This window comes from Xenopus tropicalis, chromosome 2, assembly GCF_000004195.4.
Source record: "Xenopus tropicalis strain Nigerian chromosome 2, UCB_Xtro_10.0, whole genome shotgun sequence".
Taxonomy (NCBI): Eukaryota; Metazoa; Chordata; class Amphibia; order Anura; family Pipidae; genus Xenopus; species Xenopus tropicalis.
In genome coordinates, this window is record NC_030678.2 from 162652492 (window position 1) to 162674829 (window position 22338).

Consider the following 22338-nt stretch of genomic DNA (forward strand, 5'->3'; position numbering starts at 1 on the left):
AAAAAAAAACTAAGATTGAGATAACCCTGCAGAAAAAATATTTGCCAATGGGTTATTTAGCCTTTCTTGTGTTGAGTGATATAATGGCACATCTATGGGTTTTATCCTTCCCCTGTGCTGAGGTCTTGATCTCATACATTGGTGCCCATGGAACTTCTTCCCAGTAAGTGGATGGAAAAGAGCATCCTATGAAGCTTCACAATACATATATGGCACCCTATACACATTATTTACCTAGTAAGCCACATCTCTTCTATCTTTAGGGGAGCAAATGCTTCTTAACAAGTATGTCTAAGAGACCATTGCATCTCCTGTACCCCATTAGATGTTGATGCTGTCCCATTTGTTTATATATTTATATCTGCAGTCGTAGTGATTAAAGTTTTATTTAAAATTTATTAAATCAATGATTTCTAAAATCATTAACTATACATATAAGGGGAAATAATCTAATGCTCTGATTCATCTACATCTCAAATTAGAAAGAAAACTGTGGGTGGGGGGTTATGGGAATGTACTAAGCAAGATTAGACTATGATTGGTTGAGTCACATAAGGGTGTCAGTTGCTGCTACAGATACAGCGATGAGTTACTGACAGGTTGCTATGCTTACAGCTCAAGAGCGATCTCTTGTTTCCCATAGAACAAAAAGTGCTTAAGACTAATTGCCCTTATTTAAAGGGTTGGTTCACCTTTGGCACCAAGTTGCACTATATGGCTCTGTACTTTATTTACACCAGTTTGACTGGGATCTCATACAGTACCATACGGCTCAGTTCTGTATTTAGTAAATAGGGCCCTCCAAGCTGCAGTTAAAGGGTTTCTGTTACAGGCAGGGACTGTGGCACAATTTAGCTTTAGTATGGAAAAGTGACTACCAATGATTATTAGCGGCACAGTTGTAGGGAGGCTTAACACAGATTAGCGAATGGGAAGCGAAATATGCAAATTAAGGCGGAAGTGACCCCCCCCATGTGCAGAATGCTGTGATGCTTAGACTGCCCAAACGCTTTGTTACATTAACAAGCTGCGCACTGCTGCAATGAAGTGTTAAAAGGGGTTAGCGACCCCATACCTCTTCATAATCTTTCCATGTGCACCAATGTGTGTTACTATGTTGGTATATATGGTTTATGTATGTAACTGTATGTGAGTGGATAGATAGGTCAGTGTGGGTCTGTATGTGAGTGGATAGATAGGTCAGTGTGGGTCTGTATGTGAGTGGATAGATAGGTCAGTGTGGGTCTGTATGTGAGTGGATAGATAGGTCAGTATGGGTCTGTATGTGAGTGGATAGATAGGTCAGTATGGGTCTGTATGTGGGTGGATAGATAGGTCAGTGTGGGTCTGTATGTGAGTGTATAGATAGGTCAGTGTGGGTCTGTATGTGAGTGGATAGGTCAGTATGGGTCTGTATGTGAGTGGATAGATAGGTCAGTATGGGTCTGTATGTGAGTGTATAGATCAGTCAGTGTGGGTCTGTATGCGAGTGGATAGATAGGTCAGTGTGGGTCTGTATGTGAGTGGATAGATAGGTCAGTGTGGGTCTGTATGTGAGTGTATAGATAGGTCAGTATGGGTCTGTATGTGAGTGGATAGATAGGTCAGTATGGGTCTGTATGTGAGTGGATAGATAGGTCAGTGTGGGTCTGTATGTGAGTGGATAGATAGGTCAGTGTGGGTCTGTATGTGAGTGGATAGATAGGTCAGTGTGGGTCTGTATGTGAGTGGATAGATAGGTCAGTATGGGTCTGTATGTGAGTGGATAGATAGGTCAGTATGGGTCTGTATGTGAGTGGATAGATAGGTCAGTATGGGTCTGTATGTGAGTGGATAGATAGGTCAGTGTGGGTCTGTATGCGAGTGGATAGATAGGTCAGTGTGGGTCTGTATGCGAGTGGATAGATAGGTCAGTATGGGTCTGTATGTGAGTGGATAGATAGGTTAGTGTGGGTCTGTATGTGGGTGGATAGATAGGTCAGTGTGGGTCTGTATGTGGGTGGATAGATAGGTCAGTATGGGTCTGTATGTGAGTGGATAGATAGGTCAGTATGGGTCTGTATGTGAGTGGATAGATAGGTCAGTATGGGTCTGTATGTGAGTGGATAGATAGGTCAGTATGGGTCTGTATCTGAGTGTATACCCTATATAACTGTGTGTAGCATCAATAATGGACTTAGTGACTATTCTGCTTCCTTCAAGTAAAGATAATGATGGGACCCACTAGGAGAAGCCAGGAATCACCAGCAGGACCAGGCTGGATAAAACAAGCACAGTAAGAGGGTTTATGGGATTCAGTTAGATGTGGGCTGTGCCCTCTTCTCTAACTTCTCTCATTAGAACTCATTAAAGGGATGATGGGTATGAGCCAACAGTGGGCTTGGAGGTGATTCTGACTGGCTCCCTAATAAGAAAATACAGCACAGACCAATATCATTTAAAGTTTATTGTATACATGTATTAATAATGTATTTTTCTCAGATGCATTTGTTAGAAGATGCTGTTGTTCATCAAGAAGCCAACATGAAGGGCTGCCAACGGGACCAAGATGTTATGCAGGGGTCCAAAGATGGTATTTAGGACCCCTGTATGTGCCCCCGTCCCTCCCCCGTTAGCAGCCAAGTTGTTTTATGGATTAGTGGATTCAGGCCTAAGGAAAGATTAATATACAATAAGCAAAGTATTTATGCCATAAATACATTCTTCTTTGAAAATGTAAACAAAGAATAAAACATGACAATAAATGCCATACTTACGTCGATGTTATAAAGCCGCTGTTTCTCAGATGCATTTGTCAGAAGATGCTGTTGTTCATCAAGAAGCCAACATGAAGGGCTGCCAACGGGACCAAGATGTTATGCAGGGGTCCAAAGATGGTATTTAGGACCCCTGTATGTGCCCCCGTCCCTCCCCCGTTGGCAGCCAAGTTGTTTTATGGATTCGGGGATTCAGGCCTAAGGAAAGATTAATATATAATAAACAAAGCATTTATGCCATAAATACATTCTTCTTTGAAAATGTAAACAAAGACTAAAACATGACAATAAATGCCATACTTACGTCAGTCGTCTAAAGCCGCTGTTTCTCAGATGCAATTGTTGGAAGATGCTGTTGTTCATCAAGAAGCCAACACAAAGGGCTGCCAACGGGACCAAGATGTTATGCAGGGGTCCAAAGATGGTATTTAAGACCCCTGTATGTGCCCCCGTCCCTCCCCCGTTGGCAGCCAAGTTGATTTATGGATTCGGGGATTCAGGCCTAAGGAAAGATTAATATATATTAAACAAAGCATTTATGCCATAAATACATTCTTCTTTGAAAATGTAAATAAAGACTAAAACATGACAATAAATGCCATACTTACGTCAGTCGTCTAAAGTCGCTGTTTCTCAGATGCAATTGTTGGAAGATGCTCAAAAATGAAAAATTATTGGTGAACTTTGTATAAAGTACTTACGAAAAATGCTTTAGCTCCTAGTTGTTGCTCTGTGCTGCAACCAAATACAACTGCAAAAATCCAAAAATAGGAAAAAAAAGCTCCAGCAGATTAACTGCAAAACATTTATTATGGGTAGTGGTAACACGACATGTTTCGGGTTAATACCCTTTATCAAGTGTACAAAGACCATAACCATGTGATCTCATTTAAAGCCAAATTGACCTATGACCCACCAAGCACACAGCATTTCAGGAAACATTCTTAAAGTGATAGTATAATAAGTTAACAAGTTAAACATAAGTGAAGGGTCATTATATAATATACCTTGTGTAAAAAATGCTATAGTTAAATATGGTAATGTTTCATTATACATTAACATTAAAGTGATAGTGCAGCAATTAGCATAAATAATGCCACAATGTGCATAGATTTGTTTAGGTTTGTTAAAATAGCATAAAAGATAATAATTTATAAGATAATCAAAAACAAGTGCAAAGTGAATAAAGCATACAGTCCAAATACTAAGTCCGTAAGTGTTGATCCAATGTCCTTGGAAATCCATTAAAAACAGTTCCATAAAAGAGGAAGGGAGGTCCAGTTGAACCGAATCCACAAGAAACACTCCTGGGGGCCACTGCACGTTTACACGTGTCTAACCACACCAATGATAGGAAACTGCCCATACAGGGCCTATCCAGGGTAATGTAATCCTTTATATATTGAAATTGCCTATACATGTTTAAATGCAACATTTTCAAATCATTTACGTAAAAATTATTGTTACAAAATGGATACAATAAGCTGCAAAATATGCAAAAAGTTACTAATGAAGTATTACTTTTAACAGGCCGGCCTTATTATATATCTCTATCTCCTGTAATAGGTGACTCACCCATACCAATTTTTTTTTTTTTTTTTTTTTTTTATACAGCAGGAAAACCATGTTTCGCAACGACTAGCAGGCTAACTTTATTCACCTGAAAAATAGAGTGGACAATACATAATTGAACCTACAGGAAACAGAGTAAACTATATTGTTCATTCATACCTCTGGGCATGACACAGTCTAGGCGCCTTATCCACCTAGCCTCTCTTTGTAATAGCAGCTTCTTCCAATCCCCACCTCTTACAGGTTTTTGTACCACCTCCAACACTTTCCATTTTAACTGACAGGCACTGTGCTTATTATCAATAAAGTGCCGTGACACAGATGTATCCGTGTAAGAATCCTTCTTAAAATTCCGAATATAGTTCTTATGCTCTTTTATACGTGTATTAACCGGACGGAAGGTTTTTCCCACGTATAGCATTCCGCACGGGCACTTTAATACATATATCACAAACTTGCTCTTACAAGTGGCATATGCTTTTAAAGGGATTTCCACTCCACTTAGTGGATGGTGTATGTTAGACCCCTTAATAATGGAACTGCAGCAATTGCATTCCATACATGGAAAAGTGCCTATCTTAGGTTTGCCTTCAAACAATGTCTTTGTACTAAATGATTGTGTTGGACATAAAATGTCCTTAAGAGACGAACCTCTTTTATACGCAAACCTAGGAAGCTTGCTGAATAAACTGCCATGTTTTGTATCTGATTGTAATATGGGCCAGTACTTTCTAATCACATTTTCTATTTTCCGGCTTTTCTTATCAAATTTCCCCACAAAAGTCATTCTATTGTCATTACAAATATGAGATTTAGGCTTTAATAATTGCTCACGAGGCAACTTACCAACCTCATTAGCGACATGTTCTAATTTTTGTTTGGGGTAACCCCTATCCATAAAACGCTTTGTCAAATCATTAGCAGCATCTCTATACAAAGAGTCATTAGAAGCGATTTTCCTTGCCCGAATATACTGACCCTTAGGTATTGCTTTCAATGTAAGGGGGTGGTGGCAGCTCCTGATATGCAAAAGGTTATTCCTATCCATTTTTTTGCGATATAGCCCTGTGACTAGTTTATTACCATCCAATTTAATGTTGACGTCAAGAAAATTAATCTCAGTAGTAGAGGTCTCAAAAGTGAATTTAACCGTTGGGTGTGATTTATTTGCTTCAGATACCATTTGCTCAAATTTACCAATCGGACCAACCCATAAAATTAAGGTATCATCCACATACCTGAAATACTGTTTAATATATGGTAAATAGGTCTTGTTAAGAAACAATTTTTTCTCCAACTCATAAACAAAAAGGTTGGCAAGGGATGGCGCGACCGCTGACCCCATTGACGTGCCTTGTTGCTGCCAGAAAAATTGCCCATCGTACATGAAATAGTTTTTCTTTAACACTATTTCAAGGCAGTCCAGAATAAAGTAAATCAGGGCATTAGATAAATTTGTATCCAATAGTGCGTTTTCCACACAACTTAGAGCCTCCTCCTGTGGTATTGATGTAAAAAGGCTTTCAATATCAATACTACAGAGGATAATGTCACCTTCCAATGGACCCAAAGCATTCAATTTATTTAATAAATCGGTAGTATCTTTAAGGCAGGTGGGTAAATTGCTGACCAATTTTTGCAAGTGAAAATCAACAAATTTAGAAAGTGGTTCAAGGACTGAACCCACACCTGACACAATTGGTCTACCTGGAGGATTAATTAAAGTTTTATGAATCTTGGGCAGTATATATAATAATGGAATTTTAGGAAATTCTGTAGTAAGAAAATCCCTGGTACTCTTATCAATAGTGCCCATAAGGAATGCATCATAAACCATTGTATCTATAGTATTTTTAATCTTGCCCGTGGGATCTGAGTCTATAGTACAATAGTGCCCCTGGATATTCAATAACCGCATTACTTCTTCATTATATTTGTCTCTATCTAGGACCACCACCGCTCCCCCCTTATCTGCCTTTTTAATTATAATGTTGTGGTTATTTTTGAGAGTAATCAGTGCATGTCGTTCCCTTTTAGTGAGATTGGGGTGATATTTGGTTCCTATATCATTATCCCAAATATCTTTAACTTCATTAGTTACCACTTTGACAAAAGTATCCAAAGACACACTTGTGACATCAGGTAAATAATTACTTTTCTTTTTAAGACCCGGATATTGGACCTGGGTCCCTGTTTGGGTCTCAGTAAAACACATTTTTATCTTAAGGGATCTAATAAACCTAAAAAAGTCTACTTCCCAATCAAAAAATTCAGTGAAATAATCAGGTACAAAACCCAGTCCCTTATTAATAACTGACAGTTCAAACTCAGTTAAAGTGCTGGAGGATAAGTTAACAACCAGGCTATTTACCTCCTGCTGCTGGTGCTGCGTTCCCTCTGAGGATAAGCTTCTCTGGGAATGGGGTGCCGTGGATGTTGGAAAGTACCCGGTAATGAGGGAACAAGCTGCAGGATCTCGTGATTATAATCAACGCAGACCCCAGCGTACCGCAAGGAAACCTCACTACAGCATAAGCAATACCAATTCCTCAGCATACACCAGTACTGAAGAGGAGGAGTATCTACCAGGAAAAAGTTCTGCACATTTTTTAGGGGAACCACCCAACAGAAGTATGGCTATTACGAGAAGGAGAAATCCACGGCACCCCATTCCCAGAGAAGCTTATCCTCAGAGGGAACGCAGCACCAGCAGCAGGAGGTAAATAGCCTGGTTGTTAACTTATCCTCCAGCACTTTAACTGAGTTTGAACTGTCAGTTATTAATAAGGGACTGGGTTTTGTACCTGATTATTTCACTGAATTTTTTGATTGGGAAGTAGACTTTTTTAGGTTTATTAGATCCCTTAAGATAAAAATGTGTTTTACTGAGACCCAAACAGGGACCCAGGTCCAATATCCGGGTCTTAAAAAGAAAAGTAATTATTTACCTGATGTCACAAGTGTGTCTTTGGATACTTTTGTCAAAGTGGTAACTAATGAAGTTAAAGATATTTGGGATAATGATATAGGAACCAAATATCACCCCAATCTCACTAAAAGGGAACGACATGCACTGATTACTCTCAAAAATAACCACAACATTATAATTAAAAAGGCAGATAAGGGGGGAGCGGTGGTGGTCCTAGATAGAGACAAATATAATGAAGAAGTAATGCGGTTATTGAATATCCAGGGGCACTATTGTACTATAGACTCAGATCCCACGGGCAAGATTAAAAATACTATAGATACAATGGTTTATGATGCATTCCTTATGGGCACTATTGATAAGAGTACCAGGGATTTTCTTACTACAGAATTTCCTAAAATTCCATTATTATATATACTGCCCAAGATTCATAAAACTTTAATTAATCCTCCAGGTAGACCAATTGTGTCAGGTGTGGGTTCAGTCCTTGAACCACTTTCTAAATTTGTTGATTTTCACTTGCAAAAATTGGTCAGCAATTTACCCACCTGCCTTAAAGATACTACCGATTTATTAAATAAATTGAATGCTTTGGGTCCATTGGAAGGTGACATTATCCTCTGTAGTATTGATATTGAAAGCCTTTTTACATCAATACCACAGGAGGAGGCTCTAAGTTGTGTGGAAAACGCACTATTGGATACAAATTTATCTAATGCCCTGATTTACTTTATTCTGGACTGCCTTGAAATAGTGTTAAAGAAAAACTATTTCATGTACGATGGGCAATTTTTCTGGCAGCAACAAGGCACGTCAATGGGGTCAGCGGTCGCGCCATCCCTTGCCAACCTTTTTGTTTATGAGTTGGAGAAAAAATTGTTTCTTAACAAGACCTATTTACCATATATTAAACAGTATTTCAGGTATGTGGATGATACCTTAATTTTATGGGTTGGTCCGATTGGTAAATTTGAGCAAATGGTATCTGAAGCAAATAAATCACACCCAACGGTTAAATTCACTTTTGAGACCTCTACTACTGAGATTAATTTTCTTGACGTCAACATTAAATTGGATGGTAATAAACTAGTCACAGGGCTATATCGCAAAAAAATGGATAGGAATAACCTTTTGCATATCAGGAGCTGCCACCACCCCCTTACATTGAAAGCAATACCTAAGGGTCAGTATATTCGGGCAAGGAAAATCGCTTCTAATGACTCTTTGTATAGAGATGCTGCTAATGATTTGACAAAGCGTTTTATGGATAGGGGTTACCCCAAACAAAAATTAGAACATGTCGCTAATGAGGTTGGTAAGTTGCCTCGTGAGCAATTATTAAAGCCTAAATCTCATATTTGTAATGACAATAGAATGACTTTTGTGGGGAAATTTGATAAGAAAAGCCGGAAAATAGAAAATGTGATTAGAAAGTACTGGCCCATATTACAATCAGATACAAAACATGGCAGTTTATTCAGCAAGCTTCCTAGGTTTGCGTATAAAAGAGGTTCGTCTCTTAAGGACATTTTATGTCCAACACAATCATTTAGTACAAAGACATTGTTTGAAGGCAAACCTAAGATAGGCACTTTTCCATGTATGGAATGCAATTGCTGCAGTTCCATTATTAAGGGGTCTAACATACACCATCCACTAAGTGGAGTGGAAATCCCTTTAAAAGCATATGCCACTTGTAAGAGCAAGTTTGTGATATATGTATTAAAGTGCCCGTGCGGAATGCTATACGTGGGAAAAACCTTCCGTCCGGTTAATACACGTATAAAAGAGCATAAGAACTATATTCGGAATTTTAAGAAGGATTCTTACACGGATACATCTGTGTCACGGCACTTTATTGATAATAAGCACAGTGCCTGTCAGTTAAAATGGAAAGTGTTGGAGGTGGTACAAAAACCTGTAAGAGGTGGGGATTGGAAGAAGCTGCTATTACAAAGAGAGGCTAGGTGGATAAGGCGCCTAGACTGTGTCATGCCCAGAGGTATGAATGAACAATATAGTTTACTCTGTTTCCTGTAGGTTCAATTATGTATTGTCCACTCTATTTTTCAGGTGAATAAAGTTAGCCTGCTAGTCGTTGCGAAACATGGTTTTCCTGCTGTATAAAAAAAAAAAAAAAAAATTGGTATGGGTGAGTCACCTATTACAGGAGATAGAGATATATAATAAGGCCGGCCTGTTAAAAGTAATACTTCATTAGTAACTTTTTGCATATTTTGCAGCTTATTGTATCCATTTTGTAACAATAATTTTTACGTAAATGATTTGAAAATGTTGCATTTAAACATGTATAGGCAATTTCAATATATAAAGGATTACATTACCCTGGATAGGCCCTGTATGGGCAGTTTCCTATCATTGGTGTGGTTAGACACGTGTAAACGTGCAGTGGCCCCCAGGAGTGTTTCTTGTGGATTCGGTTCAACTGGACCTCCCTTCCTCTTTTATGGAACTGTTTCTAATGGATTTCCAAGGACATTGGATCAACACTTACGGACTTAGTATTTGGACTGTATGCTTTATTCACTTTGCACTTGTTTTTGATTATCTTATAAATTATTATCTTTTATGCTATTTTAACAAACCTAAACAAATCTATGCACATTGTGGCATTATTTATGCTAATTGCTGCACTATCACTTTAATGTTAATGTATAATGAAACATTACCATATTTAACTATAGCATTTTTTACACAAGGTATATTATATAATGACCCTTCACTTATGTTTAACTTGTTAACTTATTATACTATCACTTTAAGAATGTTTCCTGAAATGCTGTGTGCTTGGTGGGTCATAGGTCAATTTGGCTTTAAATGAGATCACATGGTTATGGTCTTTGTACACTTGATAAAGGGTATTAACCCGAAACATGTCGTGTTACCACTACCCATAATAAATGTTTTGCAGTTAATCTGCTGGAGCTTTTTTTTCCTATTTTTGGATTTTTGCTGTTGGAAGATGCTGTTGTTCATCAAGAAGCCAACACAAAGGGCTGCCAACGGGACCAAGATGTTATGCAGGGGTCCAAAGATGGTATTTAGGACCCCTGTATGTGCCCCCGTCCCTCCCCCGTTGGCAGCCAAGTTGTTGTATGGCTTCGTGGAGTCAGGCCTAAGGAAAGATTGCTCAGTGTTAGCCATGGAGTAGCTGTTTGTAATAATTCACAATTTGTTCATTTTTATTATTCGCATTTACAATTTTTGCCATTTCATGCTCTATTACATGCTAATTTAAAGGCCAACTACAACTATTTAATACCATCACAGCTTGTTTGACTGTCCCCTAGATTTGGCTTAGTTTAATAACCTCTGCCCTAATACAATCTAAGCCTTACTGGCGGCATTAGTTACAGAATGATTGTGTATGTGGGAAAGCCAGAGAATATTATATAAATAATAGCAGTAGTTGGTTATAGTCTATACATCAAGGGAACTATAATGAGGGGTTCCCCTACCTCACTGCAGATGTCTCATGAGGCTCCTCTTTACACCCCTTTCATCCCAGAGCTCCAAGATGAAGGGGTGCGCAAGAAGCTGCCTCGCAGTTGGCCGTCTCTCCGCACTCTTCTGCAGGCAGTCACTCACAAAAGAATGGAAGTTGTTACTCCTGGAAAAAATGAAACAAAGGCAAAATTATATTATATCTAATTTTATAGAATCAGCACAGCCAAGTGCCCAGACTGGGGCTAAAAAAGGCCCTGGTTTTTCAAATACACAGAAACCCAATAATTAATGACCTGTCTATGGCATCTTACAGCAGCCCCTCTGGCCAGTTCCGCCCTCACTCCTTTCCCATTTATCCCCCTTCCTTACTTCACTCCATATCACAATGTCCTCCCTCACAATAACGCCTGCCATGTCTATTTCCCCACATTCCCAGACTTTCCCATTTACATAACCCCCTCACTTCCTAGTCCATTTTCCCACCCTCTCCCCCCTCACTTCTTTGTCCATTACCCCACCTTCTCCCCCTCACTTCCTAGTCCATTTCCCCACCCTCTCCCCCCTCACTTCCTTGTCCATTACCCCACCTTCTCCCCCTCACTTCCTAGTCCATTTCCGCACCCTCTCCCCTCACTTCCTTATCCATTTCCCCACCCTCTCCCCCTCACTCCTTTTCCATTTCCCCACTCTCTCCCCCTCACTTCCTTGTCCATTTCCCACTCTCTCCCCCTCACTTCCTTGTCCATTTCCCACTCTCTCCCCCTCACTCTCCTTCCCTGTTTCAGTGGAAATGACTCACCATTTGTCCCGTGATGATGTTGGCGCGGGACCGTGAATGACGCGCCTGATCAGTTTTGCTCTGGGAAGCTTGCTGAACGCTAGGTTAGAAGAAAACACAGCATGAGAATATGATTTACAAATACAACTTATGGAGGGTGATTTACTTTAATTTAAATTTTCAAGCAGTTTTGAATCCTGATAAAACTCAATTGTGTTTTTTTCCTTGTGTTTTCAAGGAATCAGAAAGTAATAGGTTATTAAAATTTTGATTTTTCAAAACGTGCATTTAAAATAGCATGACAATGGAAATTACACCACTCACTGACTTACACAGGAGCTCGCCAGTTTTTAGCTAATTTATTTCATTATTGTTTTCTAGATTCTCTAAATTGGGACATTTTTTGAGCTCAAAAAATCAAATACTTATAAATTCAAATTCAAGGTTTTTATGCCTCAAACAATTGTGTATATATTTTGTGGAAATAATGCAAATTCAAATTTTAGTAAATCAGACCCTTAGTTGCTAATATTTAATAATATTTAATGTTACAACATAACACATACACGCCCTCTGACCCTTCTACTAACAGTTACGCAGTATAATACACACACACACTAGGGTTTACTTACGGAGATGTCCTTCAGCCATATAGATGGCCGCAATCCCCAAAGACCAGATGTCGGCCTGGATATTAAATTAAGAGGAAAAGACAAGTATTAGAGAAGAATATACACAGGGGCACATGATAATAAATCTGAGAGTCGTGTGTGTTACATGGAGTTGAAAACCCCCATAAAGTGTAAGAAGTGTCTTATATTCTTATTCCCTGCACTTTAAATGCATTTCACTCTCATATCACGGGAACCACATTACAGCTTTGGATTTGCTGTTATGAGAGGGGCACGTAAGTGAGTGAGCAGAACATTCCATGCAGTTCACCTCGTGTAAGCTACATACATTTTATATAAAGGTGACTAACTCTAAAATAAAACGCAAGAGAGAAGACATCACAATACCTTGCAATCGTATGGAACGCTGGTGTCTCCAAAATTAGCAAGCACTTCTGGCGCCATGTATGGTAAAGGGCCAGACGTGCTACTGCTTCTTCCCAGCGTGGCAAAGGTAAACTCACCTGAAATTGTATGGCAAAAGCAGGAATGTTAATGTTCATATATAAATACAACCCCAACAATAAACAACACGAAGAAAAAACGTCCATTTTTTTCAGATTCTAAGCATCACTTACAGATTTTCACATCTGCGCTTGAAGTGATGATGATATTCTTCAAGCTCAGGTCATGAAGAATTACCTCCTGCCTCTCCAGATGATACAGGCCCTGGGAAAAGAATAAAGCAAAAGTGAAAATATATATATTTTTCAAGTTTAGTTAGATATATCCAGAATAGCACCGAGGAGCATTGCATGTGACATACCTTTAATATCTCCTTACAGATGTAGGAGATCCATCCAGGACCAATGGATTTCCTGGTGTTAATCAGAGACTGCACTGTTTCACCAGTACAAATCTCAGTAGAAACCTACAACACAAATAAAGAATATTTGGCACATAGATTTGCGTAGGTCTGTCTTACTATTTTTTTTGTGGCTGCAAGTGACATATAGGCAACACAAACATTCTGGGTGTGACTGCAGCATCAGGTGCTACTGAGAAGTGGTCACATGTGCTGGACCCTTGTTTATAATAAATATATTAGGTGCATAAATGTGTAACCTATCTGAATAAATCTGTACTTACCCACAGTCCTTGATATGGTGATGGTCTCACAGAGGCAGTAAAATAAAATGCCCCATAAAAGTCGCAGATGTTTCTATGGCCTGAGATCTTCTGAAGTACCTCGATTTCATTGAGGATTTTTTTCTGCTTCTAGTATCAAGCAAAAGAAACAAAGTAAATAAAATGGGCACATTTACCATTTCAGATACCCCAAACTAACTTATAGTTGTGAAGAATGACAGCTTTGTAATACTCACTACATGAGAATTGCCCAATATGACTGACTCTCTCTGTTATATTATTTCCTATATCCCATAAAGTATTCAATCGGTATTTGCTACTTATTTTTACATTTACATAGTTATTAGGGGTCGGGTTATTTCATTGATTCGTGCTAAAATGGGAACACGCTGATAGCTGGTTAGCAAGTTCTTCTAATGATAACCATAATGTCGGTGTAACAAAAGGCTAATTAGTATCTAATTAGAGTAATCATATAAGAACACATTACCTCCACGTCCTGGATGATGGTAATGGCCACCTCCCTCTTTTGGCTGCGGAGCCATGCCTGTAACAAAAAGTAGGGAAAGAAGCTCTGTGATCATTACTAATGGAACAGTATGGGAAAGCAACAGATATAGTGTGTGGTAATGGGAACTTTTATTGGCAGCTTCAGAACCACAAGAAAAACACAAATATAGGGACAAAGCTAGAGGGTACAAGCAATAGGCAACATTACAGAGTCACCCAAAAGCATGAGACGAAGTACACAATTTTAACACCAAGTAAAATTTCTTACAACATAAATGACTCCATTGGGGTCCTCTCCTACAGGCTCCCCTAATTTAAGGAATCTTCCTGGTTCCTAAAAAATAAAATAGTATTTGAAAGCACAATAACTACAATATTACACTAATATAATGCAGTTTCACCTTTCCAACATGAGGGAAGCACAGGAGGTGTAGGAGGAAACTGGGAAATGGAGGGGAGAACAAGGGCTGGAATATTAAAGTAACCATGCATCTTTTAATGTTCCAAAATATAGTTTTACAGCCGCTTACTGGGAATCTGTCCGCAAGTGAGGGTGTTTCATGCTCCTGGGAAAGAAAAAAAAAGTTTAATAGATCAACATATTTTGTGGAACTGCTAAAATTTTCCTTGAAGGACAAGGAAAGATTAATTTACTGGGTGGCACCAATGTTAGTTAATGTAGCCAGGCTCACATATTGAGCTGAGAAATCATCTGTATAAACAATCCCCTGTCTCACCCCAAGCTGAAGAATTAGACTTTGAGATAAGAGTAGCTTATTATACAGAAGGATAAAAAGGGGATACGGGCCCTTGAAATTTAAACTGATAAAAATGATTAATTAGATCTTTCTGCTCAAACTTCATTAAAGGCTTTGAGGCTCACCTTGGTGTTCTGAGCATCCACTTGCTCTGCCTCAGGTACTTCAGGCTGGCAGATGGTAGAGCCAGATTCCTGTGGTGTCTCCTATTTAGGAGAAAGAAAAAAATGATTGTTAGATAAACTGAACCCTTGATCTTAAAAATAACTTTTATGTTTATGCCCATAAATAAGGGGAGAAAGCAGAGCTGTGGCGCTGGGTAGGGGGTTGTTATGTTTGGCTGTGTCCTTTATACTGGGCTTCATATTTAGTTGTAAAAAGTATTTTGGGATTTTGATATATGATTTCTTCTTACCTGGCAGGTTTCAGGAGTGGGGACCTCTGGAGTCTCCTGGTTATGAAAGGGAAAGAAAAATATGTTGAACATTGTATTATTTCTGTTGTAAAGAAGCTAAAATACAATGCTGCATAAAATATACTTTATTTGCCCCTTCCCTCCCTCTCTTATGCTTACCTGGCAGATGTTAGTGCCCAACTCCATGGCCTCCTCTGGTGTTTCCTCCTAAAAGAGATAAAGTTCATTATCTGATTAACTGCCTGAGGAACCCTCTGTATAAACAAACTACTCTCTTCCCTAAGCTTAATCATTAGGCTTTGAGATAAGAGCAGCTCATTATACAAAAGGATTGTAAAAGAGGTATACTGCCCCTTTAAATGTTAATTGGTAAAGATTTAGTAATATCTCTGCTTAAATTTAATTAAATACCTGAAGGTGTTCATCGCTCATTGGCATCAGAGCCTCCTCCCTGATGCATCGCTCATACCAGGAATTGAATTCCCAGTCCAATTCCTAGTTAAAAGAGATACAATATGTTGTTATGTAAACGTTAACCTCTAGCTTGATAAAGAAAGCCCTTAAAGACAGAATTAACCTACTGCTCAGGCTCAGGCATATAATTTCTCCTTACCTGGCAGGTTTCAGGAGTGGGGACCTCTGGAGTCTCCTGGTTAAGGAAGGAAAAGAAAAACATGTTGAACATTGTATTATTTCTGTTGTAAAGAAGCTAAAATACAATGTTGCATAAAATGTACAGTGATTTTTATTTGCCCCTTTTCTCCCTCTCTTATGCTTACCTGGCAGATGTTAGTGCCTGACTCCAAGTCCTTCTCTGGTGTTTTCTCCTAAGAGAGATAAAGTTCATTATCTGATTAACTGCCTGAGGAACCCTCTGTATAAACAAACCACTCTCTTTCCTAAGCTAAATCATTAGGCTTTGAGATAAGAGCAGCTCATTATACAAAAGGATTGTAAAAGAGGTATACTGCCCCTTTAAATGTATATTGCTAAAGATTTAGTAATATCTCTGCTTAAATCTCATTAAATACCTGAAGGTGTTCCTCGCTCATATGCATCAGAGCCTCCTCCCTGATGCATCGCTCATACCAGGAATTGTACTCCCAGTCCAATTCCTAGTTAAAAGAGATACAATATGTTGTTATATAAACGTAAACTTCTAGCTTGAAAAAGAAAGCCCTTAAAGACAGAATTAGCCCACTGCTCAGGCTCATATGATTTCTCTTTACCTGGCAGGTTTCAGGAGCGGGGACCTCTGGAGTCTCCTGGTTAAGGAAGGAAAAGAAAAACATGTTGAACATTGTATTATTTTTGTTGTAAAGAAGCTAAAATAAAATGTTGCATAAAATGTACAGTGATTTTTATTTGCCCCTTCTCTCCCTCTCTCATTTGCCCCTTCTCTAACTCTCTTATTTGCCCCTTCTCTTCCTCTCATATGCTTACCTGGCAGATGTTAGTGCCTGACTCCATGTCCTCCTCTGGTGTTTCCTCCTAAGAGAGATAAAGTTCATTATCTGATTAACTGCCTGAGGAACCCTCTGTATAAACAATCATTAGGCTTTGAGATAAGAGCAGCTCATTATACAAAAGGATTGTAAAAGAGATATACTGCCCCTTTAAATGTTTATTGCTAAAGATTTAGTAATATCTCTGCTTAAATCTCATTAAATACCTGAAGATGTTCCTTGCTCATTTGCATCAGAGCCTCCTCTCTGATGCATCGCTCATACCAGGAATTGTACTCCCAGTCCAATTCCTAGTAAAAAAAGAGATACATATATGTAAATATTAATGTTTGAAAATATTTTAATGCCTTTATTTGGCTATAATGTTTAAAAAATCCCAATAAAAATTATTGAAACTAAAAAGTGATACAATATGTTGTTATATAAACGTAAACCTCTAGCTTGAAAAAGAAAGCCCTTAAAGACAGAATTAGCCCACTGCTCAGGCTCATATGATTTCTCCTTACCTGGCAGAGTTCAGGGGCAGGGTCCTCTGGAGTCTCCTGGTTAAGGAAGGGAAAGAAAAACATGTATTATTTCTGTTGTAAAGAAGCTAAAATACGTTGCATCAAATGTACAGTGAATTTAATTTGCGCCTGCTTTCCCTCTCTTATTTGCCCCTGCTCTCCCTTCTTATTTGCCCCTGCTCTCCCTCTCTTATGCTTACCTGGCAGATTTCCGTGCCCGACTCCAAGTCCTGCCCTGGTGTCTCCTCCTAAGAGGGATAAAGTTCATTATCTGATTAACTTTCTATGACTTTGTGGTTCAGTATCTATAACAGACCTTGTATAAAGCAAATGATCTCAACTTTAGAAAATCAAACCATGTCTGTATCTTTACTACTTACCTGGCAGGTGTTATATCCAGGGTCTTCTGGAGGTTCCTGGTTAAAAGATAAAAGTTATCAAATCAGCTCAACTCTGAAAAAGTGAACATATTTTCCTTAATAATATTCAGATGTAGTTTTTTATTTTGGCAGCATTGCCAAATCCACCTGATGGTAACAAGTTAAGAGAAAAATAGATCAAACCCACCCATCTCTGGTAAGTGGGGGGTAGTGGTATAACTATACTATGCACAGATTTATATGTGGATGTCAATCATATCTATATCCCACATTTATGTAAATTGGTTATGGGATCTGTTATCCAGAAACCCATTATCCAAAAATCTCTGAATTGCAGGTAGGCCATTGCCCGTAGACTCCATATTAAACAACTAAAACATATTTGTGCTCTAACTTGTACAAGGTAAAGACCGATAAGCAAAAGATGCTGATTGGTCAGTATAGGCAACTGCATTTGAGCAAGTTAGCATCTATGTTGGTAAATAAGCTATAATCATAATGCTTTACAGAGATTATTCATGAACCCTGTGGCTTAAAGAGAAACTAAGCTCATTTGGGACACTGCACAAAACTTTGCTAGTTACCTCACAGGTGTCGGGGTGAGGGTCTGTTTCTTCCATGATGTTCTGGAGAGAAAATATTATTTTATAAGATCAGCTCAGTTCAGAAGAGAATATGATAAAATAAATATTTTTCATTCATTTGTTATTTTCTGCTTACCTGGAAGTGGCAGGGGCTGATGTTCGTGCTCTCCTGCCGCATTGCTGGTTCTTCAGCCTGGTTAAGACAGAAAAAAGGTCACAAACCAATACTGTAAAGCTCAAAGTAATACAATGGTTGAACAACTCAGGCCCTGTCAATTCAAAGTAGTAATAAATTCATCATTTTAAAGGCAGGGTTTGTTTTTCTACAATTCCAGCACAGTGTCAAAATATTGCCAAATATTAGTTGGCACAAGTGCACTGCATGTATTCGGGCGGGTCACTGGGGAAACCTTGGTGCTACCACCAGCTTGAGGATGGAGGTAACACCAGGGTTCCCCTCAGTCAATATTAAGTTGCTGTTACTTTATGGGATGAAAGGCCTATCATCCAATGCAAGTTATCACTAAAGGTGAGAGTATGTTTAATCTTGAAACAAAATGACTTTCAGAAGATATAATTAAGCACAAACCTCAATACAGGCTGTTGGATCCTCCTCGATGGGCTGAGGATCCTCTTGCTCAGAGAGCTCAGGCGGGCAGCTGTTATCGCCGCATTCCTGAGGTCTCTCCTATTTAGGGGGGGGAAATGGTTGTTAGATGAGTGGAACCAACTAGATTAAAGCAGAACTGCAAGACCCAGACTCCTACGTTTCCCCCCAAATGAAAGAAATCAGAGCTACATAGCGGGGTGAATGGTTGTTATGTTTGGTTGTGGCCTTTCTGTTAAAACCCTCACTGCTCTGATCATTGCACAGATTTATGTACAGTGAAACTGACTAGGGCCTTGGGTTTCAGTGGGAATGTTCTAGAAGGGCAATGGGATCTGTGGAGGATCTGAGAGGATGTAACAGAGGTAAAACATGGTGACCAACCATCCTATTAAGTATTTGTCAGGGGAATGGGGGCTACATGGGAGTTTGGGTGATGTGTTTGGATAGGGGTCCTATACGGGGGCACAAATAGGTTTAAAAGGGTTTAATTGTTATTCAGAAAGAACAGTTAATACATAATACAATTCATTGCTGGTTACCTCGCAAGTCTCCTGCTGAGGGAGGCAGGGGCTGGTGTTCATGCTCTCCTGCCTCATAGTTGGTTCTTCAGCCTGGTTAAGACAGAAAAAAGGTCACAACCCAATACTGTAAAGCTTAAAGTAATACAATGGTTGAAAGTTGTCTTTTTATTGTATCGGTTCTGCTCAATCAATATAAAGTTGCTGTTACTTTATGGCATGAAAGGCCTATCATCCAATGCAAGTTATCACTAAAGGTGAGTGCATGTTTAATCTTGAAACAAAATGACTTTCAGAAGATATAATTAAGCACAAACCTCAATATAGGCTGTTGGATCCTTCTCGATGGGCTGAGGATCCTCTTGCTCCGAGAGCTCAGGCGGGCAGGTGTAATTGCCACACCCCTGAGGTCTCTCCTTGCAAATCTCCTGCTGAGGGAGGCAGGGGCTGGTGTTCATGCTCTCCTGCCTCATAGTTGGTTCTTCAGCCTGGTTAAGACAGAAAAAAGGTCACAACCCAATACTGTAAATCTCAAAGTAATACAATGGTTGAAAGCTGTCTTTTTATTGTATCGGTTCTGCTCAATCAATATAAAGTTGCTGTTACTTTATGGGATTAAAGGCCTATCATCCAATGCAAGTTATCACTAAAGGTGAGTGCATGTTTAATCTTGAAACAAAATGACTTTTAGAAGATATAATTAAGCACAAACCTCATCACAGGCTGTCGGATCCTCCTCGATGCGCTGAGGATCCTCTTGCTCAGAGAGCTCAGGCGGGCAGGTGTAATCGCCACACTCCTGAGGTCTCTCCTCGCAAGTCTCCTGCTGAGGTTCATCACAGATCTCCAAGGTTTCCTAGTTAATATAAAAAACAGAATTTTAGAAGATCATCTCATTTCAGTAGAGAATGAAGAAAAAAATCACAAATAGTTTACAGCACAAAACACTGCAAAGTTTAGAAAAGTTTCCATTTCTGCTTACCTTGGAGCTGCTCGCCTCAGCTTCCTTTTGAAATTCCTGGTTAAAAGACAAGAAAATACTATTACCTCTAATAAATGGCTTTAATTTGTGCAACAACTGCGCCCATTTTTGCTCAGCCCCAAATTACAGTTGTAAATGAGCCCTTCTGTCTGCATATCACAAAGTGACACAGTGGTACTAATTTACTAATATATGGACTGAATTGTGTGTTTTAACCATAGCAACAAATCATATCTATGTTTTAACTTGTACAAGGTAAAAACCGATAAGAAACAGATGCTGATTGGTCAGTATGGGCAACTACATTTGAGCAAGTTAGCACCTATATTGGTAAATAAGCTATACTGTTGGGTAAATATTATCATTATCCTTTACAGAAATTATTCATGAACCCTGTTGCTTAAAGAGAAACTAAGCCCTTTAAAACCCTTGGGAAACTACACAATTCTTTGCTAGTTACCTCACAGGTCTCGGTGTGAGGGCCAGTACATCCTTCCAAGGTGTTCTGGTTAACAGAGAAAAGGTTATGTTGTAAGATCAGCTCAGTTCAGCAGAGAATATGATAAAATAAATTGTTTTCATTCATTCGTTATTTTCTGCTTACCTGGAAGTGGCAGGGGCTGATGTTTTTGCTCTCCTGCTGTACTGGCTGCTCCTCCTCCTGAAAAATGGTCAAAACCAATACTGTAAGGCTCAAAGTAATACAATGGTTGAAAAAAATAAACAAGTGAGGCAATGCCAGTTGTATATGGTAATGAATTTACCATGTTTTTTCCTACAGTTCCAACTCAGAGTTAAAATATTGCATTTACTCAGTTTGTTAGGCACAAGTTCACTGTATATATTCGTGGTGGCCAATAGGGAAACCTCGGCGTTACCATCAGCCTGAGGATGGAGGTAACTCCAGGATTCAGATGAGGTGGGAGAGACTCACCAGCACCAAAGTCAGTGGTGCCTAACTAATTGCCCCCCCCATAATGAATCTGGGTTTTATATTATTTAAAACAATTTGTTTGTATTATGAACATATTATTTCTTCTTACCTGACAGATGTCCTTATCAGGGGTTACTGGAGTCTCCTGGTTAAGAAAGAGGAAAAAAGATGTTGCACAATTAATTATTTCTGTTGTAAAGAAGCAAAAACACATCTTGCATGTAATATATAGGGTGATTTTTATTTGCCCCTGCTCCCCCTCTCTTGTATTTACCTGGCAGATGTCCGTGCCCGACTCCAGATTCTGCTCTGGTCGCTCCTCCTAAAAGGGATAAAGTTATCTGATCAACTTCCTATAACCATGTAGTTCAGTATCTAAAATGCACCTTGTATAAAGCAAAGTCTCTCAACTTCAGAAAATCAAACCATTTCATGTACTACTTACCTGGCAGGTGTTATAGCCAGGGGCTTCTGCTGGTTCCTGGTTAAGAGATAAAAGTTATCAAATCAAGTCAGCTTTGTGAATATAGTGAAAATAAGCAGTGTTGGACTGGCCCAAAGGGATACCAGGAAAATTCCCGGTGGGCCAAGGTGTCAGTGGGCCCTCCTGCTTTTAGACATTTGGTCTAATTCATGGTCATTACTTATTTTTCTTAGGAACAAAGCAACTAAGTGATATGTAATATTCAGGGACTGGGATTTTATTTTTAATGCTTTGGTACTTACTTGGCAGATGGAATTGCTGGAACTAACAGAAGGTACCTGGTTCAGAGAAGAAAACAGATCACAGAGAGCCACTGATCAAACTAACAGCGCTCATGTTAAAAATGTGGTTAAACATTTGCGTAGCTGCCACACTAGAAATGGCTCGGAACTTGGCTATGGGGCCCAAACTGAAGGAATCTAATCTAATAATCACTGCCTAAGAGAAAAGATCTTTGGTAATAATAGTAATAATAGTAAAAAGGCCCGAGATGCTAAATATTACTGGGCAATGGGACAGTTAAAGGCAACACAACACGTAAGGAGAGCTAATAATATACGGACTGTATGATACCAACTCCTTTATTACTTACCAGGCAGATATTATTGGGCTCTATAGTGGGCTCCTCCTGTTTGAGTGATAAAAAGTTGGCATTACTTTATGGAATGAAAGTGTCATGTATAAATAAATGCAGGGTCAGATTTATTGTGATGATAATGCAAAGGCCAAAGGCTATCCCTTTGCCAGGAGATAGAAAGTAGATTTCATCATCAACGAAGAAAGGGGTTTTAACAATAACAATAATACATTTATTATATGGGTCCTCTATGGGGCTGGTAAGGGATGATACTGCAGCTGAACTTAAATATGAAACAGGTTTAAAAGTAGTTTTCAATTCATTGAAACATTATTTTTATTCAAAAGAGAG

At 39.0% G+C, this 22338-nt stretch overlaps 1 long non-coding RNA gene across 1 annotated transcript; it reads right to left on the reverse strand.

Annotated features, from left to right (window-relative positions):
- Nucleotides 1-2478: 2478 nt before the first annotated feature.
- Nucleotides 2479-3458, reverse strand: LOC108645871. The gene is made up of 3 exons (XR_001924157.2): nt 3061-3458; nt 2757-2954; nt 2479-2650 (listed from the first exon to the last, which is right to left on the reverse strand). It is a non-coding gene; the product is annotated as an uncharacterized LOC108645871 (long non-coding RNA).
- Between the last annotated feature and the right edge of the window lie 18880 nt (nt 3459-22338).